Raw genomic sequence first — 15005 nt, forward strand, 5'->3', positions numbered from 1 at the left:
GTAGTTTGGGCTCTTTATATATTAAAAAAAAAAAAGAAAGAAAAAAGAAAAAAGCAAAGTTCACAGCTAAATATGCTATTCATGCCAGGGGTCACCTAAGCAGATGAAGCCAAATCAATAATAAAAAAAATCTTATATCCTTACACTGCAGTTCAAAACACCAGCTTGTATTACAGCTGAATCCATGGTGTTTGCCTACCAAGTGCTCAGATAGGAACGAAGGAGAAGGATGCCCGGATTCAGCAAAGCATTGCAGCATGTACTAACTTTCCTCATAAAAAGTGTCCTGAAGTCATAAAATTAAATCACCTCAATGGCTTGTAATAGGACTTTAACTTGGCTAAAGCTTTGAGGTAAATCTGCCTAGATCTTTTCGTTACAGTGAGTTCACAGAAAAGACAGACAGTCTCTTAAAATTAAAAAGGCGAAATATCATTAGAATAAGAACCAGAATAATTAACTCTTTAGGACACAGAAAATTCAAAGGGATTAGATAAGACAGAAAACACATGAAAAGTGGTTTTAGGAAAGAATTTCCCCCTTCCTCCTCTGCCCTTCCAGGCTGTTCCTCTCCCCCAAGCTCGGCGTAGCTTTCTGGATTGTGGCAAGCACCACTTGGCTCATGAGCTCCTGATGAAATTTCCTTTTCCGTCACCCAGAGGTGCTGGCGGTGTCTCTTCCCAGCCCCTCTTGGCATCGATTTGATATTCCTGTGCTGCAGGCTCTCCCCTCGCTCACAGTCTTCACCCGCAGCCCTCCTGGGAACCGTGGGGACATCCTTTCTCCTCCCTCACCCTGTCCGTAGAGGAGCCTATCGTACAAACTGAACAGACAAGCTAGCCCAGCCACCACGAGGCCTAATCCAGGAACCCTCATGTGCTTTGGTGGCCAAAATTTCTCACTGAAGCATACACAGTGCATCCATAAATCTTGATCCGGGACCTGTAAGGAGTGATGCTCTTGTTTAAATCTATGCCCCTCAGAAGTCCCATCGATTTCGAGAGGATGACTTAGGCATGTGAAGTAAAGCACATACATTTTGCGGGCTGTAGGTTTAGCTTTCATAGGAAGCGATAAAGAAGATTTACAGCACTGCTTTTTCACCTGGGTTTTTACCCCATTTGTCCAGCTGGGTAGAAAAATGACCAAAGCTAGCCAGTAACTATGGTGAGTGTTTGAACAGGCTTTCACCGCACGGGAATATGAACAAGGTAAAAACTATTTGAAGTTCTCATATTTACAGAGAGTTTATGCTCCTTTCCTTTCTTTTTAATGTCCCAACCGAGGGGGTTCGGTTCCCAGCCAAGACAATGATCCTCTTAGACCGAGCATTGAAGAAATGGCTAATGAATGACAAACCCTGCCAAAACACCTTGCGACTTAAAATATGAGATGCAAATAAATGCAAATATGCACGCTCTGCTCCCAGTTACACAAAACCAATCCATTCGAAATCCAGTATTTCCACGGAGTTGGTTTTGCTCAGTTTTACTACACGGTAGAGAATAAATAATTAGGCAAAAATCTGGTTAAAATTCTCTAAGCAATGTTCATTTATCTACATTGCAGTTATCTTGTCTTCTAATTTACTAGTTAAGCTCTTTAATATATACTTTACAAAGTCTGAAATCCAGTGCAAGAGAATCAATTGTGGTATGAGACATTCAGCCAAGGCATTTGTTAGGGTTGGGTTTTTTTGGAGTGATTAAATACTTAGCGTAATCTGCCATCAAATTATTTTTGGAGTTTAACACGATTTCTAATTCTGCCATGCACTTTGAAGCATATAAAAGATGTTATACAAATCAATATATGATCATATTGATTTTATTCATGCTTTAAATATTAGGGGTTGGGGGGTGTGTGGCAGAAAAAAGGTAGATTGATATCTACTTTTTCATGCCAGAAAATAGTGCAGCTTCAAAAATTGATTGGAAATAAATAAAAGCTAGCCTCAGGTGCACATTTTATATTCCCAGAGATGGTTTTGAAACATAATAAATTATTGGAAACAGAGGCTTTGCATCCAGCAAATTAAGTCAAAAAGCCCTCCAAGGCCAATACCACTTATGCTCTGCACATTACTGCCAAAGATAAAGCATTCATTAAGGCTACATACTAAAGATAACACAAACATGTGCACTATCAAAAGAAGCTGGGTCTCTGGGAAAGAAGTGAAATGATCTATTTCCATTTCTTTAGCATACGTGGTAAACTGCTTTTAGATATTGTTTTCACAACCTATACAAATCAATATTCTCTGTTTAAAACGTACAGACCGCATAAATACACTCAAAAGACTGGGGAGAATGTACTATCTGAACTCAAACCCAAGGTCAGACAATCTCAGCTGAATGCAGCTGGAAAAATTCCAGTCCCTATGAACGAAATGCTAATAAATTGCATTGTGGAATGCACTGTGTAAAGAGAACGTTAACTTCTTTCTTCCTTAAACACAAATTGGATCCATTTTACACAAAATATATTCACCGAAGATTTAGTTCCATTATGCTGCATCATGTCTAATATTCCATAAAGTATATTTTGAAAAGAACAATTTGTTTTCTAATATGCCTAATGGAATGTGATTTATGATCCTAAACACAAATTGGTCAGCATGCTCAAGATGCATCTCTCTGCAAACAGCGAGAACTTGTTTTAGAAAGATTTTTCACTAGAACTGAAGCAAAAATTAGCTGAGTAAGTCCTCCTTAAGAAGTGCATAAAACCATGTATCCAGATGGCAGTGAACTTGACATTAAATGAATTTAAAATTTAAGGGGAAAATAACACGTTTTATATGTCTAATAATTTATAAAGAAAAGGACATGGGTTTAAATTTTCCTTTTTGTGACAAACTGTAATTGTTCCTTTGACACAGTATAGTTTAAATTTATAGTTGCAATGAACGTAGCATCAGAAAAATAGGCCTGAAGAGCTCAGTTAAGTATTTATAGAGCTACTAGAATTATCTATATTCTGCTTTAAAATTTTGGAGTATATACACATTAAATTGTAACTTTATAACCTTTTCAGTCTAGCAAGTAAGGTTTTAAGTTGTCACTCATAGCCTGATCTTTTTTATTACTCAATTCTTTCAAGTACTGGAAATGGAAATGCTTGGCATTATTATACAACCAAAACTGACTCGCACTCAGCGGTAGTTCTGAGATCTACATCTAAAAGCAGGACTTTTTAAATGTCAATTGAACTTAATGACCTAGGATTTGGGGCAAAAAAAAAATACAAGCACGTAAAGAAACACATTCCCAGGCATCGGGAAGAACAGATACGGAAACTAAAAGCTATAGACATTGTCTGAAATGCAGTGAAGCGAGTGGAAAGATTTTTGCCTGCTTAAATGGCCTTTGGTTTAGACTGTATCATACCTTCACATGGTACTGGTCAGCCTTAGTAATGGCTTATCTAGGATTTATCGGAGAGCCACCATAAAATCTGAAGTAAAAACCAATTCTAAAGTGACCAGTGCCTGAAACGAAAAACCTTTTCTTTCATATCTGTTCTTTTTTGTAAAATTATAGAATGATCACTTCCAGCTGCATTGTGTTTACAATACAATTTAAACAAAAATTTCTCAGAATTTAAAACCCATATGCCTTCTTTTTAAAATTTGTTCACATGTATCACTGTTGGAATATTAGATTATAAAATTCTTCTTAGAGACGTTAGTTCCAAGTGAAGACAAAATCAAAAGTATCTTACTGAAGATTGTCAAAGCAATTCTCATTAATAAAAGCCAAAGCTATTTTGAAACTATTTTAAAAGCAAAAGTTAGAAGTTCTGCACTGTTATCTTAATTCTTCATATACTGGAGGTGTAACCTAAATAAAGACTGAGTATTAGCTACTTTAAGCTACCAGTGCAATGAAAAGTCCACTTTCCTGCGTTCCTGTTAAGCCCTAATACAGTTAGTCTGCCACACCGGTGCCGAATTCTGAACAGCATATGCTGAAAACTAGAATGTTAAGAAATATCACTGAAACACCAGTATGTCAAAAGAATGATTTATACAGCCACATTTGCACTAGCCTACAATGATATATGCATTTCAGTGGATCGGATTTCAGCCAGACTGTCAAAAATCAGTATACCATTTGAAATAGATGTATTTTGCCAACATCAACAAGAATGTATCAGGGAGTCTTCTCTCCCCCTCGAAGTTCTTAAGTGCCAAACTAAGATAAGCAAAGAAAGCAAAGCTGCAGTCCTCTTGGTATAAATAAGAGGTAGGTGCTGCCAGGCTATCAGTGCTGCTGTCACTGAGGGTCTCTGGCTTCTGTATTAACTCTACCCATTAATTTAAAAAATATCCCGAGTCTTGCCACCTCTAGGGAAAGCTAATCTGTTTAGTTCTTAGAATGTGTGTTTATTTCTATCACATAAATACACTGTAATAACGTCAATGTAATAATTTCAGGGAACTACTGTACTTGGGTAAGGCCCTTCATTTATTTTGTATTTCTGCACATTTAGACCGAAGAATACATAATTGTGTGTTAGTCCTATGCTTTCTATGGGGACTCATACTTGCTATTGTGTTGCTCAACATTTCGATTAAAAGTTGTTCATTTTTTTTGCACCTTTACAGACCACAGGATCTCTTACCAAGTTGAGTTGATGCTGCTGCAGGCTCAAAATCCACTTCTTTAGAGAAAGCATCACACTCAGACTGATAATGAACCTTGATTTTGTAACAAAAAATCTAATCCTACACTATGCTAAATTCTAATTTTATGTTTCAAATGACATGGCAGCAAAGCATTGACCAGTTCCTGTCAAGAGACAACATGAATAAGCAGTTTCCAAACTATATTACAAAACTCTGCAGTAAGACCTGAACTTAAATCTGTGCTACTTTAAGACCCGACTTAATGAAATGCTGACCAGCGCCAAAGAGCGTCTCAGAGCATTCGATTCCCAGCGGGTCCAGCCCCCTCAGTGAGACATTCACAACACACCAGAAAATGTCAAACACTTTCAGACTCAGATACTTGCTTGGTATCCTCCTACGAGTCGATTAGTTCATCATCATGACAACTTGTGAACTTTTAATGCTCTGCAAACATTCTCCAAAGATTAAATCAAGGTCATTGTACTCATACCTGTTTTTATTCTAAACCACAGCAGATGTGAAGGCAGGTTGTACAAGGCACTCATTTTAAACCACTCTGTCACTTGTCATTTATTTAATCTACTAACCGAAACAAACTAATGGAATAGTGCAAGAAACATCCTCAATACATGAAGAAAATCATCTGATATTTCAAATATATATGATATGCACTTACATAATAAATTTTAAAGCGTAATCACCACAATCTGTAATAAGATCCTTATAAAAAGAAATGAGATCAAACTACAAAGTATTTTCTTGTGAAGAAAATGTGAAGATCTTTCAGTTACCCCACCTTTGAGCCTGCATTAAGTCCAGACTGAAGAGAGCTATAGTCTTAAACTTCATTCCTTTATCTTTAAGCCTGGTATAACCAATGCAGCAATGGAAGTAAATGAAAAAAATAAGATCAAAGCAGACGGGATTTTGAGATGAAATTAAGAGCAACCAGTGGATCTTTAAATTGAGGTAAAGTCAAATAAGGCATAGTAAATAGCAGAAATTAATTTCATAACTTCCAATTAAGATGAATCCATAATGAAGGGAAGCCAACCAAATGAACACTCAGCTACATACATGTGAAAGAAACAGCTGGCTCATATGTATAGCTCTATCACCCACAAAACACTTCCTATACCTCTTTAGATACACAGAATTATTTATATTCATATTCTAATATAGATTATACTATAGACATAACGGAAACATAGAATACGGTAGAATAAATTGCCTTTCACGTTAAAAGGCTAACAAATACAAATAGCCAAAACAAAGGCAGTAGTGACCTTATATAGAGAAAGTTTCTCTGGTTCTACACATCGAACAGAAACATCTACTCACAGAAATACAACAAAGTGCAATAAACAGTGTGGTCTTGCCTCTGAGCCTACTTAGGAATTTAGTGCAGATTATCACTTAGAAGAGTCCTGACAAAGCCAATCACTCGATATAAAACCATTCTCCTTGATCAAAGAACTTTTGTCGAGTCTTTGCAAATTCTCTCACAAATGACTTCAAAAACGGTCATGGATATGTGCATGTAGAACCCTTTCTTGATTTTGTCATTTGGAACATTCAGCAACTGATAGTACAATTAACTTAAAGTGGCAGGCCAAAAGTATTAAGAACCCAAATTACATACTTTCAATTTCAAATTGCAATTAACTGTGTAGAATACCTACTGACTTCCGCCTCTAAGAAACAGAGCGCGCAACAGATTGGCTTCAATTTGGTAGAGTGAATAGCTATCACTTCAGGTATGGGGCAAAGGGGGGCTGCAAGGTAAAGGAATTTCTTCCCCCATAAACCTGCCTGCTGAAAAGCGATGAAAAATGATGCAAAGCAACGCACAGAACACTGGCGCGATCATCCAGCAGCGGTCGGTTTAAACGCTAGGAGAAGAAAGGCACACCTTTGCTGCCGCTGCTTATTGCAAAAGTAAAATGTTCTCCCACAAAAAATCTTGAGCCCCAAGCCCTTCACTTGCTCAACCGCGCTGATTAGGAAAGAGATAACAGAAATAATACTACTATACATTTGTACGTGTGTGAGGCATCTGAAGCCCTGGAGGATTGCAGGTTTAATCCAAAGCAGCAATTCCGTGCAGCACTGAACTCTGGTGAATGTGGGCTCATTCCTAACATTCCCAACGTCAGAAGCATTACATTTACTATCAAGTTTGGATGAGATATGTGCATGTTGATTGAATTAGGCAGCTTAGTTACTTCCTGATGGCAAGAAGGAAAAAGAGAAGAAGAATGAGAGCTACCTTGTGCCACTGAACTGGCTGGCACGTACCCAGATACGCCGTGCTATCAGCAAGCCGGGAGTGTCATGTTGGATACTGGTAGTGAATAGTGAAAGAGCACGGGTCTGATGCAGAATAATTCTAAGCAAGACACATACTCATAGGAGCAGAAACTTTCATTTAGGAAGCTCAGCATTGACCACTGCATCTACAATTTTTGTGAAAACAACTCCAGAACAACTTGAACAATAACGCACACAACCACAAGCTGCAGTACGATTTATGATCATACCAGGCTCAACCTTATTTTATAGCTGCCATATGAGATTTTATTTCTGGAAAGAAGCAGCATTGATAAAGAGGTTTAATTGTCTGCCAGCATGCCTTATGCTGCAGTTACTTCATTTACTTCAAGCCTGAATCTCATTACTACTTCAATTCTCCAGGTTCCCCTCCATCTCAAGGTGGGTGCTTAATTAGAGCAGCCCTGGTAATGCAAGCAAATACAGCAGACTTTCGCTTTTTTCTCCCCCTGTCATCCTGACAAATCTAATAGACTATTGATTTTCCATCCTCAAAGAGATCAGGCTCCACTTTTACCATTCAATCATGATATTAGCTGTCCATTAACTCCAATTCCCTGGCCTGACAGCTTGTGGACACCTCCAAGGCTGTTCAATCAGCCAGTCAACACCCAGACAACAACGCAATTACAAACCTCTTCCAGACCGTAGCCCAGGTCTTAACCTTCTGCTTTCTCTTGCTTCCCGAGAAGTTTCTGTTCCTTTTTTTTGTATTTCTTATTTGTCAACCTAATAATACTATTGCTTACTTAATTACTGCACTTGAAAGGAAATATATTTCCGATTAACAGGATGATTGTGTTATTCCCTGGCAAAATCATCATTTTTAAGTGAAGTTATTCCTCCATCTCTGCTGCACCTGTAATGGCTTGAAACTAAAGCAAGCTCTATAAACATTTGGTATTTGTCAGAGGAAATAAATTTGTCAAATCTCAGAGTTCTTCATTAACTTCAGCTGTGCAATTTACTCTGCCATTTCAAAAATCGCAGTCAGGAATGATTAGTCCACTAAAGAGATCACCCAGTATTTAGTGAAAAGAAAGGAAGAATGATAACTTTATGGTTTCCCCTTGCTTTTTAGCCAGTCCATTTTATGAAATGACAAGGAATGGTCAGGAATTTTCTGACAGCTGTTCTTCCCTCCAATATTTTGGCATTAAAATGTATATATAGCTAAATTAACTCTACATTATTGATATACCTGTTCTTTATATACATTAAAGCCCCGAGCTTTTTCTTTTCTTTTTTTTTTTTTAGCAGCTGCCAATCACAAGTGTTTATCAGCCCACAGTATTTCTGCCAATTGCAAGATGAACGCTCTAAGTATTTCATTCTGAGTTTTAATAGCTTGTAACAACTGTGGCATGAATGACCTCTGTTTGTTAAGCACAGCCATGCAATTTGGCACGAACACAAAGAAAACACTTGTAGTTTATGGGAATATCCTTATATAGATAAAGTGTGTATGGAAAAGTAATTGCTCACGATAATCTGATCTATGGGAATGCAGCTTAAATGCTATTTGTTTGTTTGTTTGTTTTAGACCAATAGATTGACAAAACCAATCAGCTTTCCTTGGTTTTATCTCTAATCACAATGGAACAAGACTCACATGATATTCTTAAAGCTTTTTGTTTGTGAGATTTTATGAGAAATGGGGCATTTCGGTGTTCACTTAAGTTCTGCTTGCCACACTACATTTGAATCAAATACCTTACAGCTGAAATTCTAACAGGTTCCTAATTCTGTATAATTCCACCTGTATAATGCTACCTTTAATTACTTGATGATTACATTGCATGGCATTCTCACTGCATGTACTAGGGGATGCAGTCAAGCAACAGTGATCGCTTAGGATAACGTAGATAATATGTGTGGAAATTTTTCAGTTCTTTGGTGAGGGGATGTTCAGCTGTTTCAATGTGAATTATCATTTAGCTTTAATGAACAAACGACTGGTTTTAAATAACTCATTTTGAATACAGACTTTTTTTTAATGAATGTTCCATTTTAAACAATAGATACACTTTCATTTATTACTGGTAATATTGTTAATAAGAAATCTGAAAAGATCTTACAGTGCATATTCAATTAACTAGTTCTGTAAACAGATTTTCTGATCTATCCCAGAGATCAAGGATGTAACTCATGCCACTGGTTATATTACACTTTATGCATCCTATGATCAGACACTTACTAGGTCTTCCAGTCTGGCCAAATTAATACACCTCAAAGGACAGAGTTCATGTCCTCTATTAATTTTTCCCTAGGATTCTTCAAAAAAAGAACTCTTAACCTAGCAAAGCACATTTCTGTACTGTGATGCAGAAAAATACGAACTGGGAAGAATGATACTGTCACAATAAACCCATTTGTATTATAATAAGTTGATTTTACCAAGGCATAGAATACTAATTTACACAATACCTGACCCCTATGGTAAATATTTGACCAACTGAAAAATTACTGTCATCCCCAAATTGCAGAGCAGGTCCACTGAGACACTATTAATAGTAGTTTAGCAGGTCCCTTAAACACCCCTAGAGTAGACTGAATTTAAGATAATCATGTGGTGGCACTATATATCATCGGCAAAATTCAAAGACTACAAGCAAAATGATGGAAATTAAACCTATTTACCGTCAAATTTTGACATATCTTTCACATCTCACAGCCTAGCTGAGGGTAAACTGAGGCTATTTAATTTTTATAACGCCTTTATCTACTCACATTCCCACAGATCTCAAAGGATCAGTTGTAAGTAGGTCTGCAGGAGAGGTATTCTTCAATTAAATGCCAGTGTTTGCAGATATTACTGATCTGATGTCCAACCCAGCACTCTATCCTCATTCATGGACATTACAGAAGGGTAGAATTTGTGTTAAATGAGATCTTCCTCTCCATAATGCAACCAGACAGGAAATGGGCATGATGTGTCACCTTTGATGACACTGTGCCTGCTTACTCCTGAGAAGAGTTTAGCCTCTAAAACATTGCTATAACGTCCTTGGTGAATTATACAATGTTTGACTACGTAATGCATTGAAAATATAAAATGTACACTAGTGTAATCTCTCCGGAATACTAACAACACAAAGTCCATACTTTATTATTTTCTATAGAGATTCTTCTTCGTTCAAGAGACAGTTATAGTTTGAGAGAACTTAAACTTCCTAGGGAGCAACTGATGTTAAACATTTTTCCACCAAGCATCTCTAACAACTCCTTCCAGAGCTGTAGGCTGAGCCTCTGACTTGAAACACTCATGTAATTTTTGGGGTGCGTCTCTGCAGAAGTCTAAGGTTAGCCAACCCAGCAGGCTCCGTAATGGCTGATTATTCCCTTTAGTGCAGCAAATTTGCCTGATTCACTAATTTTGATTCTTTGTTGCATGAAGGACACAGTCAGCCAGTTCAGATAGCCTCAAAGAAGCGATAACCCTGCGTCTGGTGAAGAGCTGCAGAAGAATTAAGGCTGAGTTAATAAAGTGGTCTCAGAAAGAAATTAAATTCAAACCTTAGTGATCAGACATGGAAGCAGGACAGAAGAAATTTTGCATATAGAAACTAACTTCAACCAGAAAGCAGACTGAAGATCAATCTATTTGGTCTGTTGTACCACTCCAAAACAAGCTTTTATTTTAGTAACCAGTAGCTCCCTGCCAGCACCCAACCCTCTCTCACAAGCGCGTGATAATCTTCCTTCCCTCCCTCTCCTCTGTAGCAGTTTCCTCCTTACCGATTTCTATTTTGATCTTTAGACACTTTTCTTCGGCATCATCTGAATCATTCTTGCAGGACTAACCTGATGGGAACCTGAAGTGGTCACTGTAGCTTGGTACAATCAAAGTAATCATAGCTTTTTGTTAAACACTGTGGGGGTCAATTGTAGTTGAGGCACTTCTAATTGAATGCATCAAAGAGGAACCAATTTAGGACTTTAAATTTTCCTTGTTTGCAATGGTGCTTCAGTTCAAAGTTTCAGGCAAGAAAGACCGAGGATTGCATGGCGGCAAAGGAGCTTGGAGCAAGGTGGAGAAAGCCTTGGCTTGCTTTCTGACTAAAGACTAAGATATTTAAATATATAAAGAGAAAATAAAGGAAAAGATGCCATTAGTTCTGGTATAATTAATGCCTTTTTTTTTCCTCATTAAATCCTGATTGGATCACTGAATATAAAAAGCCCAGAGACTTATATCTTTTTTCTAGAAGGCCCTATCTCGGGACCCGAGAAAGGTTGTGCTGGCCAGCCAAAGAAAATCTGCTTATTAAATCTCTGACTAATCCTTCCTTAGTAACTTCGTAACCTTTAGATCCACTGACATTATGTTTGCTCAGTCTGCAGTCAGGACAGAGGATGGTGCCACCAATGCATTGTTTTATCTGAGACAAATGAAACAGGACTGTATAAATACAATTTCATTGAAACTGCTACGATGACCTATATATATGGGAATAGATTTTGTAACGGAAATGTAATTTCAAGCAGTAATGATATTAGCTTGCCAACAAACCTACTCATTATGCAACTCATTCAAATAATTTAAAAAGTCTCTGTTCTTTGATTTATGTGAAAATAGCCTTTATGTCCATATATACAGTTTTTAGTATACATTTATAATCAGCCTTCAGCCTGATTCAATAACCGTTTACACAGATTCAGTAGTGCTTACTTAAGTAGGCACAAAGGCAACAGGACTGTAGGGGTGCTTAAAGACTACCAAAATGAGCTAAGGTTAAAAAAAACCCAAAAAACAAACTTGAGCCCAGAGAAAAGTCTTCACTGAAAGAAGCAAATGTGTAATTAAAGTTACACTCTCATTCACCGACCGAAAAACTAAAAGGAAGGACTGTTCTAAATAATACATTCTATTTCTAAAAACTCTGCACATAGCCCTTTTTCATCCGCTGACCTTACCATAGGGAAAATTGCTGTATCTCTTTTATTGAAAATTACATATGTCATTTGCAGCCTTCCAATACGTTTCATCTGGAACCTTTTTCATCTGTTCCCTGTAGGTGGAACTCCTTTCTTTAGGCCTTCAATTAGGTGGTGTTGCCTTGACCACTATAGCTTAGATTTAGTTTAGTATTCTAACTCCAAAATGGCCACTTGTGTATTTGCACTCCAATATTGACCCTACAAATTTGTCTTAGAATTTGTTACAGTGTTTTGAAGCGTTGGGGGTTTTTTTCATCTTGTTCCAGTTCACTGGGGTTTTTTCCTAGGAAGGCCAGTATCATTCTTTGACGAACCTTGATTTTATTGTCTCAGAATTCACCACTGCCTCTTTTGAATGACACTGAAAAAAGTGGTTACCAGAAAGTACAGAGCTCACTTCCATCTTCTGCAGCTTGCTTTTTCACACGTCTCAGTACACATTTCTGAATTAGCATTGCTACAGGTTACAATCATGACTTGTTGATGTGATTTATTCACTGAATATTTCATGTATTTTTGATACTATCAGTGATAAGATTTTAATGAATTGTTTACAGGTATTCACAGACCAGTGAATAATTTCATCCTTCTGTGAATGTGTTCAGAGTTAAAATAATAAACAAATCAAAAACCCAACAACAAATACACAGAAGATATCTCCCAATAGAAGGTATCTTCTGATTTCTGGTTTACTTCAGGGTGGAACCTTGGGGTCATATTTTAATGTTGATGTCTAACTTAGGGCACTGTTACTTCTTAGTGCACTTTCGTTTCAACTTTCATTTGTATGCAAATAAGTCTCTGATTTATGGCACTAGTAAAGATATTACTCAATGACTCCTATTTTTCAAAATTGCTTTCGGGGTATGTAAAATTAGATAAGCAACAATTTTCTCTGAGCCTGCATGCTGGCAAAACCCGGTAGAGTATTAAAGCATCACTCAGCTTTGTGCTAAAAAAAATTTAATTTTTTATATAAAAATCATGTTTTCAAAAGAGCTTGTTTCTTTAAAAATACGAAGAAATAGATCTATACTTTAAAAAGCTTGATATCTTTGATTATCTAGTTCTTTGGTATAATAGCAGCTGCCCAGGCTCTTCATTCACACTTTGCTTCCAAGACACTAAGGGATTTGTAGTAATACTTGAAACTCACACCTGAGTTTTACTGAAGTTCAATCACTGGTAACAAAACTACACCTACAAACTAAAGGAACTAAATGAAATCGATAAGTAGGAATAATGATATGTCGTTCTTCAACAAAAGATTACATTTCAAAATTATTTTTGCAACATAAGCAATCCAAAGTTGGTTTAATACAGTTTTCTTTATGTTAAAACAACCGTGACATGACCTAATAAAGGATATGTCTACTGAAGAAACTATAGAGTTAATTTTTATCCAGGTAAATGACCATTTTCCATAACACCTTCTGTACCTTTATAAATTACTTGGAAACTCTGCTAACAATCAATGTCTCAATATTCTCTTACCATATTTAAGTTTCTACTGCACCCATGACCTATCTATCGCAATTAAGCTTCTGGCTGCTTACTCATTAAATCCAAAGGAAAGGGAAAGAAGTAAGGAACAGTGGGGAGGGCAGCACAAGAGCATTTGCTAAGGAATTTTCTTATATTGTCCTTCCATACTGGATGGAGCTGGAATAGGTCTCAGGTCTGCTGGTCTGACATACTCAATTAGAAATTAAAATAATCTTTTCATGCACATCCATGGTGTGATTCACAGAACCCCATTTTATCTGTCACGTTATCTCCAGATGAAGAAATGCTGTCATTAGTTAAATGACTGCGCTTCAGATGAAATGAGTGGGCAATTGCTAATTGCGGCTCAAGGCTGAATTTTCTCACTGCCACCCTGCTGTATGGGAGGTAGAAGATGGAAACTGTGTCACCATCAAAACTGTCACCACCGCTCCAGTTCTAGTGATTTCTGTGCCCCTGGAAGAGCCACAGAGAGGAGAGATGGGAAAGAGCACCAGGAAAAGAGCACCTCTGTCCAGCAGAAAATGGGAAATGCGGGAGCGGGAGAGACTCTCCAGCAGCAGCTCTGTAGGTGGGCATCAGTTTCTTTTACTACCCCTAGCTTTTACCACATCACTTAGACTGATACACAGCCCTGATGCTGAAACTGTGCGAGCTAATTATGCAGAGCATTATGTTTTGAAATGAGCAATTTATATTGGAAAGTGCAGACTGAAAATACTTTGATTTCAACATTCTTCTAAATACAAGCCTGTCATTTATTGGGTATATGGTGTTCCTTTTTATGAAAAGGAATTCTTGTACTTAATCTTTTTTTTGTTGTTGTTTTGTTTTGTTTAGATTTCCCCAGGGCAACAACCAAAATAATATGTTCCTCACGGGAAAACACATGTTGGTAAAAACACTGTAGACAAATTAAGTAGATAACCTGGAATCACAGTCAAAAGTAATCAGATCAGTGCCGAGTTCTAGGACAGAAAACGGCAAGTTTTGCCTTCTGTAATATTACTAAATTAGGTTTCCCTGTATGACCTAAAGAAAGTAGCGCAGAAGACTTTATACAGAGCACCCTTACTAGTGAAAAGAGATTTTCTGTGCTGAATAGAGAAAGAACAAACTTTTAGGTTTAACTTCAAAATCCGCCATTTGAAGTGGGAGGGGGGAAATTTCTCAGGAGGGGAAGATTTTTCTGAGTTACAAACCAGGTCTAGCACTAGAAGAGTATAGAATTAGGAATGCATAAACGGTGTATGTTCACCTCCACCTGTTTCTTTAAACTATAGTCAGAAACGTGTCTATCTGTTAACCAACAGAGTTTTCACCTTGAGCCACTGATAGCTAAGCCACAGAACAGTAAACCATGCAGTTTCCAGTCAGCCTAAATTTCCTGTGCTCTATTATAGCCTATTATGCCAGCTACAACCCCTGAGCCACTCTAAATAAATCTTCCTCTATTTTGTACTTAGAGTCTCTAGACGTCTAAGACAGTTATGCTTTCCCTCCCTTATATATTTACAGCCTGATTCTTCTTTCTTTACAACAGTGTAAATCAAGGGTCACTCCAATGAAATCAGTACATTTGTGCTGATGTAAA

General features: G+C 37.3%; 1 protein-coding gene across 6 annotated transcripts in view; it reads right to left on the reverse strand.

Annotated features, from left to right (window-relative positions):
• The window catches only part of NLGN1 (neuroligin 1), a 330636-nt gene that overhangs the window by 69767 nt on the left and 245864 nt on the right, over positions 1–15005 (reverse strand). The gene's annotated exons all lie outside the window — the stretch shown is intronic.

This window comes from Haliaeetus albicilla, chromosome 9 (genome assembly GCF_947461875.1).
Source record: "Haliaeetus albicilla chromosome 9, bHalAlb1.1, whole genome shotgun sequence".
Lineage (NCBI taxonomy): Eukaryota > Metazoa > Chordata > Aves > Accipitriformes > Accipitridae > Haliaeetus > Haliaeetus albicilla.